At 37.7% G+C, this 14,280-nt stretch overlaps 1 pseudogene; it reads right to left on the bottom strand.

Moving 5' to 3' along the window:
• Window positions 1-11,066: 11,066 nt before the first annotated feature.
• Window positions 11,067-14,072, bottom strand: LOC103107275 (small ubiquitin-related modifier 1-like; annotated as a pseudogene).
• Between the last annotated feature and the right edge of the window lie 208 nt (window positions 14,073-14,280).

The following is a 14,280-nucleotide window of genomic DNA, read 5'->3' on the forward strand; positions in this document are numbered from 1 at the left end:
AATTGGTTTTAACATGATCTTAACTGGAAAGTAGCGTGACTTTGAGTAATACAGCTCCTTCAGTTGAAAGCAACACTCAGAACCATCAACAAGTTATACCTCTGAGATCTGGGAACATGGTGACTTAACCCTCACAGGAGGACTGAGTAGAGCACCACAACAAGCTCTAAACTTGCATAAAGGCAGATTATTTTGAAACATGCTCAAAAAGAAAAAAAAAGAAATGTGGTTGGCAAGGAACTGAGAAAGATGAAATGTAGAGAAGAAGGAAGTCAACCAAAAGAAGTATTAGTTCATAACTGAGTCTGTCTATGCTGTGGACAACTTGGTCTCCTGCTAAGACACCTCTAAAGAACTTTTCAGAATACACAGAAAATATTCATGTGAGTCAGGGAAAATGGAAGCATTTGTAGACTGGCTTTATTCTCCAATGGACTAGGGTCACTCTAGGACTGACAATGTCCTCATAATTGCTGTGCCAGTGCCATAATAGCCGAGCTAAATTCTACAGGACTCCCAAATGACAGAAGGTAAAAACACTGGCATAAGATAGTAATATAGTGTGACTGAAATAAGGGGCTGTTAGGCTAACTGGTGGTAGCTGATTGCCAGGCCATGGGTCAGAGCAAAATGTGGAGCTGAGGTGGTACCATACAGAGAGTGAATGACACATGCTGTGCCTTTTCTGCTCTTAATAACTACCTGATACAAGATGGTCAGACTTCCATGTTTACTAGGCAAGCTCATAACTGGAAATAGATATTTATTGGCTTTATGCCCAGCTACATTTTGCCACATGTATTACTACCAAGAATCATTCAGAATAGCACAGTGCAAATCATTGAAATGTATGTTGAACCATAGTAACAGATAAATCTTTATCCCTTCAGATAAAGATTTGGTATGTCATCTTGGAGATGGTGTATCCAGGAGAGTCCACATGTTACCATACACTAGAACATGTGTTCAAGCCCCCAGTCTTCACTTGTAGAGGAAAGGCTTCATGAATGGTAGAACATTATCATCTATCTATCTATCTATCTGTCATCTATCTATCATTTATCTATCTATCTTCTCTTTCACCCTCTATGAAAGAAGAAGGAAAAGAGAAATAAAAGACTGTCAGAAGCTTTGGAGTCTTCAGGCAGGCACTAAGACCCAGTGGTAACCCTGGCAGAAAAAAGAAAAGAAAGAAACTAATATCAAATATTAAGGTTTTTATATCATTATAGTGAAGAATTTGGTAGTGTGTGTTTCCTCATACATTCAGCATCTTTAGGGAAGTGCGTAGTATGTTTGCAATAATTTTATAAGTAGCTACTAGAATTTACTTATATGTTTGTGTATATATTTTTGTTATCACTGAAGATTCACCATTCTAGTCTGAGTTTTTTGGAAAGAGAAAGATGAAAAAGAGAAAGAGAGAGAGAAGATATCAATAGCATCTAAGCTTCTTTCAGTGGGGTGGGGGTTGGACTTGAACCTGAGTTGTTCATAGACATTCTATCCAGGTGAGCTATTTTGCCAGTACAGTTATTAGAAGTCTAGAAAGGGATGCTACATTATAAAACCTTTTGGTGGCCAGGAGGTGGCTCACCTGGTTAAATGCATGCACTAGAGTGTATAAGAACCTGGGTTCAAGCATGTGGTCCTCACTGCAGAAAGGAAAGCTTCACCAGTGGTGAAGTAGAGCTGCAGATGTTTCTCTGTCTTTCCCCCTCTCTATCTTCCCATCCCCTCTCAGTTTCCTTCTGTCTCTGTCCAATAACAAATAAATAAAATTAAAAACAAACAACTCATGAAATACACTCCATTGACAGTTGAGTGGACTAATTCTTACATAGAATGTGTCAATCTGACAAAGATCTTAAAGCTGGAGGTCAGTATATTTTTCTACCCAGAATTTTATTTTTCTCCACCTTTTTTCACTACTAATTGTGACCAAATAGATTACCTGGCTCTTGGACTTCAAACAGAGTGCACTGTGCATAATTTATCAGTGGTGGTAAATGATACTTTAGTTGCAAGGTGATAAACTGAGCACAACTGTGGCATCCCTCTCTAAACCAAATAGAAGCAGTGCTTATTTTGCAAAAATAAAATACAAAACTTTGCACAAAGGCAGATGTTTTTGTCTAAAACACTGCAAAAGTAGAGATGGATTATGGCACAGTCAGTTGAGCACACATGCTATCATGCTCGAGGACCTGGGTTCAAGCTCTTGGTAGCCACCTTCTGGGGGTGCGAGGTTTACACTGGCAGTGAAGCAGTGCTACAAGTATCTTTCTCTTTCTTATTCCTACTCTATCTCCCCCTCCCACCTCAATTCCCTCTATTCAATAGATAAAAGATAATTTTTAAAATGAAGCACTGGAGCTTTGGCTGTGGTGTACTTGGGAGTACACACATTACCATACTCAAGGATCCAGGTTAAATCCTCTGGGCTCCACCTGCATAGAGGGAAGCTTCATGAGAGGTGAAGCAGGGCTGCAGGTGTCTCTTTCTCTCTCCCTCTTTATACCCCCTACCCTATCAATTTCTCTCTGACCTATCAATATGAAAAAAATAAAACAAAAAAAAACATTTCTAAAAATAATACCCTGCAAGAAACTTTAATTCTGAAAGACAGCTGTGAATGCAAGTGGATCAAAAAAGACACAGCTGATGCACCCAGTTGAATGCACATGTAACCATGCACAAGGATTCAGGTTCAAGTCCCCAGTCAGTATCTGTAGGGGGAAAACTTTAATAACAGTGAAGCAGTGCTGCAAGTGTCTCTCTTTCTCTTTCCCCCTTTACTTTCCTCTTCTATCTGTTGCTCTCTGTCTCTATCTAATAAATTAAAATATATATATGACAGAGAACAATGGGTAGTCACAGCGTAGTGATGCCAACAGGAGGAAGTGAAACTTGGGCTGGGGTAGGGTAGGAGGTCATAGAACAGAGATTACCTGGGGGAAGACCAAAACAAGAGCAGTTGGAGTATTCAGCCCTGTTCCTCACTCAGGGCAGCATCCCAAGTGTCTACATTAGGACTTTTGCCTTTAGACACATCTCTCAGGACAGGGAGGTGCCTTGAGACATAGGAACCTCTCATCTATTATACTGCACTAAGCAAAGGACTCTGGGGGAGGGGAGCAGACAGACAACTGGGGGGGGAGTAGTAGTGCCTTTGGAGTCCTGATGCATGAGAGTAGTTTTTTTTTTTTTTCCTCCAGGCTTATTGCTGGGGCTCAGTGTTGCACTACGAATCCACTGCTCCTGGAGGCTAATTTTTCTCCTTTCGTTGCTCTTGTTGTTTATCATTGTTGTTGTATAGGACAGAGAGAAATCAAAAGAGGAGGGGAAGACAGAGAGAGGCAGAGAAAAATAGACACCTGCAGACCTGTTTCACTGCTTGTGAAGCGACCCCACCCTGTAGGTGGGGAGGTAGGGGTTCGAACTGAGATATTTACTCCTGTCTTTGTGCTTTGGCAAACACTAGAAGAACTGCTTGTGAAGCGACCCCACCCTGTAGGTGGGGAGGCAGGGGCTTGAACTGAGATATTTACTCCTGTCTTTGTGCTTTGTGCCATGTGCACCTAACCTGCTGCACTACTGCCAGGCCCCTGGGGTTGAGAGTATTTTACAGATTTTTTATAATGGTGAGATGACAAATTTAATATGTGTCAAAAACTGTATGGTAAAATATTAACTTTCCAGTAAAATGTTATTTTAAAAAGAAAGATTTTTTAAAAAGCTGACAAAATAACTTGCCTGTCTTGCCTCTAGCTTTAGATTAAACATAGCGTTCATCTCTCCAGAACTTGTAGCCTTAAAAAATATATTTTTATGTTTGCAATTTGTTGAGATATGTTGCCTTTGTGGTGCAAACAATTACAAGTTTAAAATTAAATTAAAATGCCCTCAGTATGCTTGTGTATTAGATGCTAGTAGAAGAGAGATGTGTGTAGTGAAACTATTCTCAATTACGTCCATTGGAATTTTCCTCAGTTAGATTCTGCTGCACATAGTCTTACAATCTAAATTAAAGAAACCCACAGAGAAGACAAGAGATAAAGGACCCTAAAGATGCCACTCTGAGGAGTGCAGACCTGGGAACTGTCAACTAGAGACTATAACAGACTAAAATAACACAGTTAATAAGATACCCATGTTTGACATTTACTGAATTCTGTCTCCTTAAATTGAAGAAAATACCTATTTTTCAAAAGCTGGGAAGCATTTCTATTTACCTTCTGTTAGATCACAGAGAAAAAATTCAATTTGTTTTGGAAAAGGGCAAAAAAGAAGAGCAAATTCACTTTTTTCTTTACATTTAAATCATGACAATAGCAGCAAATAGTTATATAGACAAGAAGTAAATTTTTTATAAATTCCAGCTTGATATGATTCATGAAAAATATGGGAAGGGAAGCTGACCTTAGTGCACTGGGTTAAGTGCACAAAATATGAAGCACAGGGACCTGCTCAAGGTTTCTGGTTTGAGCCCCTGGCTCCCCAGCTGCAGGAGGGGTTGCTTCACAAGTGGTAAAGCAGGTCTTCAGGTATCTATCTTCCCCTCCTCTTTCAACTTCTCTCTGTCCTACTAAAAAAAAAGGTTAAGGGAAGTCTTGTTGGCATCATGGTAGCATCTGGAACCTGGTGTCTGAAAAAAGAGTTAACAATATAAAGCCAAACAAATTGTTGACTAATCATGAACCTAAAGGCTGGAATATTACAGATGATGATTTGGGGTCTCCGTAAGTGGTGTTTTCTTTGAGATTTTGTAGGTTCACTCTGTCAGTGATAGTTCTTTACAGAAAACTGAGTTTGGATTTCTGGATGTATCTATTAGTACATTCTTTGGTGGCTTACAATTATGATGAGTATGTTTTGGCTAAACACTTTGATGTCTGATGTTGAGGTTGTGGAGATGCAACTCACAACAGCTGAGTAGGACTGCTGAGTTGATTTCTTACCCACTTGAAGCTGGGACAGGGACTCTGCTGCTGTTTTGATTCTCATGTCAGATTTCCTTGACATGGACTTACTCAGCAGTGGGTAGGGTTATGAATTAATTTCCTTATCCTGGTGGGGCAGCAGGACTCTTTATTTCAAGTCTCAGATGACTGTGAGTTTATACTGGGCATGCTGCTAAAATAAGCCCCTACTTTTGCTCTGTAGTTAGGGATAACAGCAGGCCATGCTTACTATTCATGGGTTATGGAACACAGAAGAGCTGGATGGTCTACACAACTTCCTGTGTGTTCTGGTAAGGTTCCCTGATAGGGTAACTTGAAGGCTGTATCCAAAAATTAGTATAGCCATAAGTGAATTTCCCATCTTGATTGAAGCAGGAGAAGCAGCTTCATAGTCACAGACCATTTGTGGTCTTCAATCAAGTCAGCTCATTGCAAGTTACCTGGTAAAACAATGCCATTTCTTTGCTCTTAGGGCCATCTATACTCTGTGTCCACTTCTCATCTCTAGTGCTTCTGGGTAATACATTCCAGATGATCTAGTCAGACTTTTATGTTCTGGAAGAGGGGCACTGAGAACCATGCATTGCAACTCATGGGGCTATTATCAGCTCTTCTCACTGGAAAGAATAGAACCTTTTATGCCTGACACTGACATTTCTATAAGACTGATCTACTTTGCCCACCTTCCTGTCAACTCAAGAATTACTAGGTCACATAATTTCCAGATGATCTTGCAAGCCCTTCCTATTAGATGGGGATGTTTAGAGATGCCATAAGCCAGGCTCACAGTGGATGATCCTGTGACTCAGTTCTGCTAAGTGAAATAAGTCAGAAGGTTAACAGTGAATGTTAGATGATCTCACTCATACATCTCAACTTCCTTATATACTTACCTTTTTTTTTTTTTGGCATTCCCATTTATCCAACATGATTGGGTATCTAGTATACATCTAATATATATTACAGGAATATCAGATATTTTTTCTCTTTTTAACAGAACACTAAGCAAACATAATGACATGTGACCTTAAATACTTGATTCATTAGGCATTTCATTAATTTTCAGTGCTTCAGTGTTAAAGTCATTACAATCGACAGTAAAATACTATAGTTTGTACATGCATAACATTTCCCAATTTTCCACATAACAATTCAATCCCCACTAGGTTCTCCTCTGCCATGATGTTCTAGGACCTGGGCCTTCCTCCCTGCCACCCACACACAAACTTTTACTTTGATGCAATACACCAAGCCCATTCGAAGTTCTGCCTAGTATTTTCCTTTCTGATCTTGTTCTTTCAACTTCTTTGAGTGAGATCATCCCATACTCATCCTTCTCTTTCTGACTTACCTCACTTAATATTATTTGTTCATGTCCCATCCAAGATGAAGTGAAGAATGTGAATTCACCATTTCTAATAGCTGAGTAGTATTCATTGTGTATATGAATCACAACTTACTCAGCTGTTCATCTGTTGTTGGACACCTGGGTTGCTTCCAGGTTTTGGCTATTACAAATTGTGCTGCTGTACACAAATCATTTTGCATGGTTATGTTTGGTTCTTTATGATATATCCCCAGAAGAGGAATTTCAGGGTCATAGGGTAGGTCCATTTCTAGTCTTCTGAGAGTCCTCCAGATTGCTCCCCACAGAGGTCAGACAAATTTACATTCCCACCAGTAGTGTTAGGAGGGTTACTTTATTCTAACTTCACCAGCATTTGCTGCTGCTATCTTTTCTGGTGTATGACATTCTCACAGGAGTGAAGCAATATCTCATTGTTGTCTTTATTTGCATTTCTCTGACAGTAAATGACTTGGAGCATTTTCTCATATGTCTGTTGACTTTTTGGATTTCTTCTCCTGTATGAATAGTCTGTTGAAATGCTCTCCCCGTGTTTTGGGATAGTCCTTTGTTTTCCTGTTGCTGAGTTTGGTAAGCTCTTTATATATTTTGGTTATTAGCCTCTTGTGATGTATGACAATGTAAAAAAGATCTTCTTTCCATTCTGTAAGGGCTCTCTTTGTTTTTGGTGATGGTACCTTTACTATGCAGAAGCTTTTTAATTTGATGTTGTCTCACTGGTTTATTTTTCCTTTAGTCTTCTTTGTGATTGAATGCATTTCATTGAAGATGCCTTTGAAACTTAGATGGAACAGAATTCTGCCAATATTTTCCTCTAAGTAACTGATAGTTTCTGGTTTAACATCCAAGTCCTTGATCCATTTGGAATTTACTTTTGTATTTGATTAAATATAATGGTTCAGTTTCATTCTACTGCAGGTTTCAACCCAATTTTGATTATAATGCTCATTATAATGCAGTTTGAGATCTGGGAGTGTGATGCCTCCAGTTCTGCTTGTTCTTCTCGAGATTATTTTGGCAATTCTAGGTCTTTTTTGGTTCCAGATAAACATTTGTGGTTTTTGTTCTGTTCTCCTAAAAAAATTAGTTGGGGTCTTGATGGGGATTGCATTATATTTGTATATGGTTCTGTGTAGAATATTCATTTTAGTGATGTTAATTCTTCTAACCCATGAACATAAAATATCCAGGGTTTTTTTTTTTTACTTCTTTTGTGAGGTTTATTCCTAGATATTTTATTGTTTTGTTGTTATAGTAAAAGGGATTGATTTTTGGATTTCATTTTCTGCTAAACATATGATGGGTCTTGACCTCTAAATGGTCGCTTACTCCACTACCACTGGTTGCTTCCCTAAGGAGCAGTATCTTATGGACCCTCCCAAGACCTTGGCTTTATCATAAAACACTGATGGTAGGGATAGCCTCAGTTTCTGAAGGGAGGCTGGGGGCATCCTGCCCTACCACTTGAAAAAGACTGGTCCTAAAAAGAGTGCAGGCTGCAATGTTCCTCAGATGTGACTATGAGCTATAAGCTCAGACTAATATAGGCTTAGAGGTTACACAGGCTCTGGAGCTAAATATAAATATGTATTTACATATGGGCCCTGGAGCAGGTGGATGGAGGTAAGTAGTTAATTTTAGCCACAGAATTTTTTTATATGTAAGAATGGGAACTACTCTCTACCCTAATCCAACTTTTTAGCCCTTTTCTCTACTCTGACACCATTCTCTCAGACAATATTCTTTTTTTTTTTTCATCACTTATTTATTTTTTTTTAATTTTTTATTTAAGAAAGGATTAGTGAACAAAAGCATAAGGTAGGAGGGGTACAACTCCACACAATTCCCAACACCCAATCCCCATAACCCACCCCCTCCCATGGTAGCTTTCCCATTCTCTATCCCTCTGGGAGCATGGACCCAGGGTCGTTGAGGGTTGCAGAAGGTAGAAGGTCAGACAATATTCTTATCCAACCTCAGGCTACCAAGCTCATGCAAAACTACTATAATTATGTGTCCCCAGGAACATACCTAAGATGGTCCTCCTAAATTTCTTCTACCCTAAAGTCCCTAATCTCATTTGCTCTGATTCTACTTTCTGGTTCCTGTTCATTGACCATCTTGATTCAACTTAGGTCATGCCACATTCCAGACACCAAGCTACAGATACTACCATGACTCCACCCTGACTTCTCTGGGCAGACAATTCACCAATGTGTCCTAGACCCTCCCATCTCCAGAGATCTTGTCCACTAGAGAAAGATAGAAACAGGCTGGGGGTATGGATTGACTTGTCAATGCCCATGCTTAGCAAAGAAGCAGCTACAGAAGCCAGAACTCCTACCATTTGCTCCCCATAAACAACCTTGATCCATAGTCCCAGCAGGGGAGAAGTAATAGGATGTGCATTCCAGCTCCATCAGCACACACAGAGAGAGAGAAGGAAAAGGAGAGGGACATATGGAGGTAGCTACAATGTTATGAGTGGCTTAGAGGGGAAGAGAATATTGAATCAGATAAAGAAGGGGCAACTGTGTATAAATGTGTAAAAATAGTTGTAGAGATGGTTGGCCCATGTTTACAACTTTAGGGGAACTGTGTTGGACTGCAGTGGGGAGAGTGGAGATTCAGAATTCCGGTGGTAGGAATAATGTGTTTTCAAAACCCTATCAACATGTAATTCTGTAATATAAAAATAAAAATAAATAAATAGATATTTTTAAAAAGAGAAATAGAATAGCTGTTCCTGTCCTTTTTTGTAGTCTATTAGTTTGTATGATCGTTTTTCCATCCTTTCACTTAGAGTCTGTGTTTATCTTGTTGACTTAGGTGGACTTCCTGCAGATAACATATGGTTAGATGGTATTTTCTAATCTATCTTCCTACTCTGTGCCCTTTAATGGGTGATTTCAGGCCATTGACATTTACTGAGATTATAGATTTGAGATATTTTAATGCAATTATTGTAGTTTTTAGAGTATTCTAATGTATGGCATGTTTATGATGATATGATGATTGTTTATAGGAAACCTTCCAGAACTTCTTTCAGGGAAGGCTTGATGATAGTTAACTCCTTCAACTATTACTTGTCTGAGAAGGTTTTTATCCCCCATCTAATCTGAATGACAGTGTATCATGATATAATAGTCTCAACTGAAAGACTTTCTCATTGAGCACTCTATATATATCTTGAAATTCTCTTCTGGCCTTTAGAGTTCGTGTGGAAAAATCTGCTGCTAACCTTATGGGTTTTCCTCTGTAAGTGATTCTTTGTTTTTCTCTTTCAGCCTTCAGGATCCTTTCTTTACCCTTATTCCTTTTCACTCAAAATATGATGAGTCTTGATATCTTTAGACAAGTTAATCCTGTGTGAGACTTTTGGGGATTCTTGAGTATTTATGTCCTTTATGTTATTTAGTGTAGGGAAGTTCTCAGCTATTATTTCCTGTAGAACTCTTCTCATTCCTCTCTTTCTTCCTCTGGTAAGCCAATAACGTGTATAATATTTCTTTTGAAGTCATCCCATATTACTCTGTTGTTGTTTTCAGTATATCTTAGTCTCTTTTTCAGTTCTCCTACTTCTTTCTTAGTCTTCTCTAACTCATCCTCAATATTACTAATTCTGTTTTCTACATCATTTATTCTTTTCTGTCTCCCTTCTGCTGTTTTCTGTAACTCATCCATTTTGTTACCCTATTCAGATACTGTATTAGCTTTTTCAGTTAGTTGTCCTTTTAGCTTAGCTATTTCAGCTTTCAGTTCTCTAATTACCTCAAGATAATTAGTGTTTTCTTTCAAAGTCTCATTTGCTGTTTCCCTCTTTCTGATGATATTACTTTCAAAAGCTTTCCTCACTTCTGTTAACTATTGCATCAATTAGTATTAGGATGTTGTCTTCATTCTTATGTGCTTCTGCCATTTTGAGGCTTTTATCTAGACTTTTGTCCTCATTCATTTCTAGAATGTTTCATCTGGGTTTAACCATTATACTTGGTGTGTTATGAGGTCCCTCACTCACTGCTTTTCAAGCCACTAATCACACTTGCCTGCATTCACCTGTGTCCAAGTAAGGTACTTAAGAGTTACAGTTGTAAAAAAAAAAAAAAGTAATAGTTGTTTCCATGTTATTTCAGTCCCTGAGGCAAAGCACAGAGTGGCTGTTAAATCTTCTTATGTTTATCTTCCCTGCAGGATATGGGAGCCTGAGGACTTTTTAACTATAAGTAGATTTCTTAGCTTAATCACTCACTCATGACCAAGAGATAAAACAGGGTGAGGGATAGATAGTACAGAGGTTATGCAAAGAGATCCCATGTCACAAGTGTCAAAAGTCCAGGCCCAATCCCTGCTCCACCCTCAGCCAGAGCCAAGCCCCAAGCAGCACTCTGTAGACTTATGCTTCTGAATATATCCTGATTTCTGAGGAAATTATTCACCCTTTTCCCTAATTTATAAGGAGAATGATATGAAAAAATGTCCCTAATATAAAGCCACACCTCCAGACCACCAGGAGTGTAGATTTTCTCCTGAGTCACCAGTCAATTATAAGTCCTCTCACCCCATGGGACTTCTGGAGAGCAAAACACAGTTACTGCTACTCTAAAGCCATGCCTCCGGAAGTCCCAAATCATCAGATGTTTTAAAGAGATGGGATAGGTGCCAGCTCTCAGTTCTGTTTTGAACACCATATTACAAAATAACTAGTTTAGGGACTGAGGGAGAAGAAGAAAAAATATCTAAACTGTTGAGTTCCACCCTGTATGTTCCTGATAAACTTCAATCACATCTTTTTTCTCCATTCCCTTTTCTTTTGGAGTGTGAATATTAGAAATTCTCTGACCTTAAAGAGAAGCTGGAGTGAATCCACTGGGACTCCCTAACTTTGACAGTATGATTCTTTGATTTACTTGAGATGCAATGTCATTTTCAATTTAAAGTAAATCTCACTGCTCTGCTGTCCAATTACTTTGAGTTTAATATATTCTCCTTCCTTCTAATCTCTCAAGTCCTCTGCTGAAAGGTTTGCCTCCTGATCAGGTGTGGTGAACAGCAGTTACACCCCAGGTCTCCGCACAGTAGTGGCCTCTGACTGGTAGAACCTTGTTCTGGGGTTTAAAAATCCATTGTCTGTTCCCAACAGCACCTCATCTGATGTTTTTAATTGCAATTTTTGAAAAGCAATATTTTAAATAATTCTTTAACCAATGAGGGCATACAAACTGAAATTAGAGAATTTTTTTAAGTGCAATGATAAAAACATTGTACTTGAGGATCTTTGGAATAGAACAAAATTCAAACTCAGGATTTTATAATGTAAACTTTTAATTTTAAAAAGAATGAACAAATATATATTGACATATAAATACTTTGAGTGTTTACAGTTATGAAAACACATGGTGCACCAATGAAGTAACTAACCCGTATAGTGCATTACTTTGCTATATGAAGAAAACCCAAACCCCACCACAGTGAAGAAAATTTCAGTGCTGTGGTCTCCTTCTCTCTCTCTCTCTCTTTCTTTCTCTCTCTCTCTCTCAATAAAAATAGAACATCAAATCAAATAAATATGGTGCAGAAAAATAATTTTTTTCCAACTCTAATATCATTTTATTGAGGAATTGCTAATTTACTGGGCTTTTGAGCACATCTCAAAAATGTATGTCTACATTTCTCCAATATAATTTATCACTGCCCTTCACTCTCCATAGAGCCATCATCTTGACTCATTGTGGAGACTGAGGTCCCTAACCTTACCTCCAAAAACCACCCCATATGAGTCCTCAAATCTTCTGTGATAATTATAATAAACTGAAGATTCACCTTGTTTTGCCGCTTGCTTTTCTTCTTACATCCCACCCGTAAGTGAGATCATCTGATATTCCTCTTCTTTATTCTGGCTTATGTCATTCAACATGGACAAATAAATATTTTTACTTAAAAACATAGGGAAATCAATTTAATTGCGTATGCATAAACACACACAAGAAATTAAAAAAAAAACACCTCAAACAACTAATTGCTTTGAGTTGGAGAAAAATGAGGAAGTCAGAGATGAGTTGGGACTTTGAAATCAGAAATTTCTTAATATCCCTGTAAATTATTGTGATTTATAGTTAATGTCAATGTATTATCATAGCAAATGTCAATTTTTTTCAATAAATAAAATATTTATGTTTTAGGTATATAATTCTATTTTTAAATATTTGCCACCTAATCTTGGTAAATTATGCTAATTTATAATTGCAATCCCTTTCATATCATTTATTTCTCTCTAAATAAGCATATTGCAATATGTTCTTTTGAATTTACTGTGAAGTTGACCAGTTTTTTCTACTACTCACTTTAATTGTATTCATTTCCATTTCACATGGCAATTTTACTGCTTATCCTCTAAAATAACTTTAAGTGGCAATGTTCTGTGTCATTTAATGTTTACAAAAATGTAGTTTAAATAGATATGCTAAAAAATCCAAATCATATTATGGAGTTGAAGGTTTTTCTCAAATTTTCATTCTATCTCTGCTTCATAAAATACATTACCTAGCTCTTGCACAATAGACAACAAAGCCACAGTTCTTGCTTCAGTGTTCAAGTGACACTTGACATTCTTCTCACATTTTAATTTTACTCTTATGATTCATCTCTGTTTTCATTCAAACTACATTTTTTTTGTATGACCTAGGTAGTTGAAGAGATCACTGGGTGGTATTCAAAAATATAATTCTATTCCTAGTTGCTCTGTTTATTAAATAATGATGGTTATGTGGTTTAAATCTTCAGAGCCTTCTTAAAATTATAATAAGATAAACATATCAAGGGAAAGGAAATTATTATGGGTAATTATAACATGAGATACTTTAAAAAAATTAAATGCTTATATCAATTTATGATGATTTTGTTACCACACTCAGCACAAAGAGATACTTAATATTCTGCATACACCATGAAATAAGACATTTAAAAGTTGACACAAACTTTGAAATAATGCTAGAGTCAAATAGAGCTAGGTTCATAATTTCAACTAATTGAAATATTTAAATATCAGTTCTATTTTCATTAGCTTTTGTTTCTATAATACATGTAATATGTTATAGTTCCTATTTGCTCTGGTCTGCTGTTCAAATATCTTTTTTTTCACATTCTCATAAACAGAGATAGGAAATGGACCTAGGCTGAGGATGAGAGTGATTTGCAGACATGTATCTTGGTGAGATGAGAAACTGTATACATGTGTTAACAATTGTACTATAAATTATTAACCCTTAATTAAAAAAAAGAGAGGGCAGAGCCAAGAAGGTGACATGGAAGCAGTGGCTGGCTTGAGCTCCTACAAGCAGCAGCTTGTGATCTGGGATTCTCTGGATAGGGTAGGATATTGGGAAGTCAGTGGGAGGGTAAATAAGGGGTCCTTAATGGTGACACCAAGGAGGAGTCATATAGCTCACTCTTGGGTTAGAAAATTGAGACCAGGGGGAAAAAGAAAGGAATATCTTTTGATTATTTCTGAAGCTCACCCCTTGCCCAACCCCACAACCAGACACCAAGGGTTGGACAGCTGCTCCTAGCAGGCTTCCCACTGAGCTATTTTCTTTACCAAGATTCCTGGCTCACAGGGGTGTCATTTCAAGCCTTCTCCTTTTTGTTTTCCTTATCTCTATTTTTTGTTTTCCTTATCTCTATTTTCTTATCTCTGGAGCTCTATTTGAGTGACAAAATACCTGACCAATCAGACCCTCACCCATGCCTGGGAAAGACTACCTGGAGGTTTTTTTTTTTTTTTTTTTGATACTTCATACAACTGGCTGTATTTGCTCAGGCTGTCTGCAGCCAATCCAGAGTGGTCCAAGTTGCAGAATAACTGTTAGAGTTTTTTACTCTATTATATTTTATTATTAATATTATTAAATATGTGTGTTGCTTTTCCCCCTCCTTCTTCAGATTGACCAAAAT

The sequence above is a fragment of the Erinaceus europaeus genome, chromosome 1 (assembly GCF_950295315.1).
Source record: "Erinaceus europaeus chromosome 1, mEriEur2.1, whole genome shotgun sequence".
NCBI classification, from domain to species: Eukaryota; Metazoa; Chordata; class Mammalia; order Eulipotyphla; family Erinaceidae; genus Erinaceus; species Erinaceus europaeus.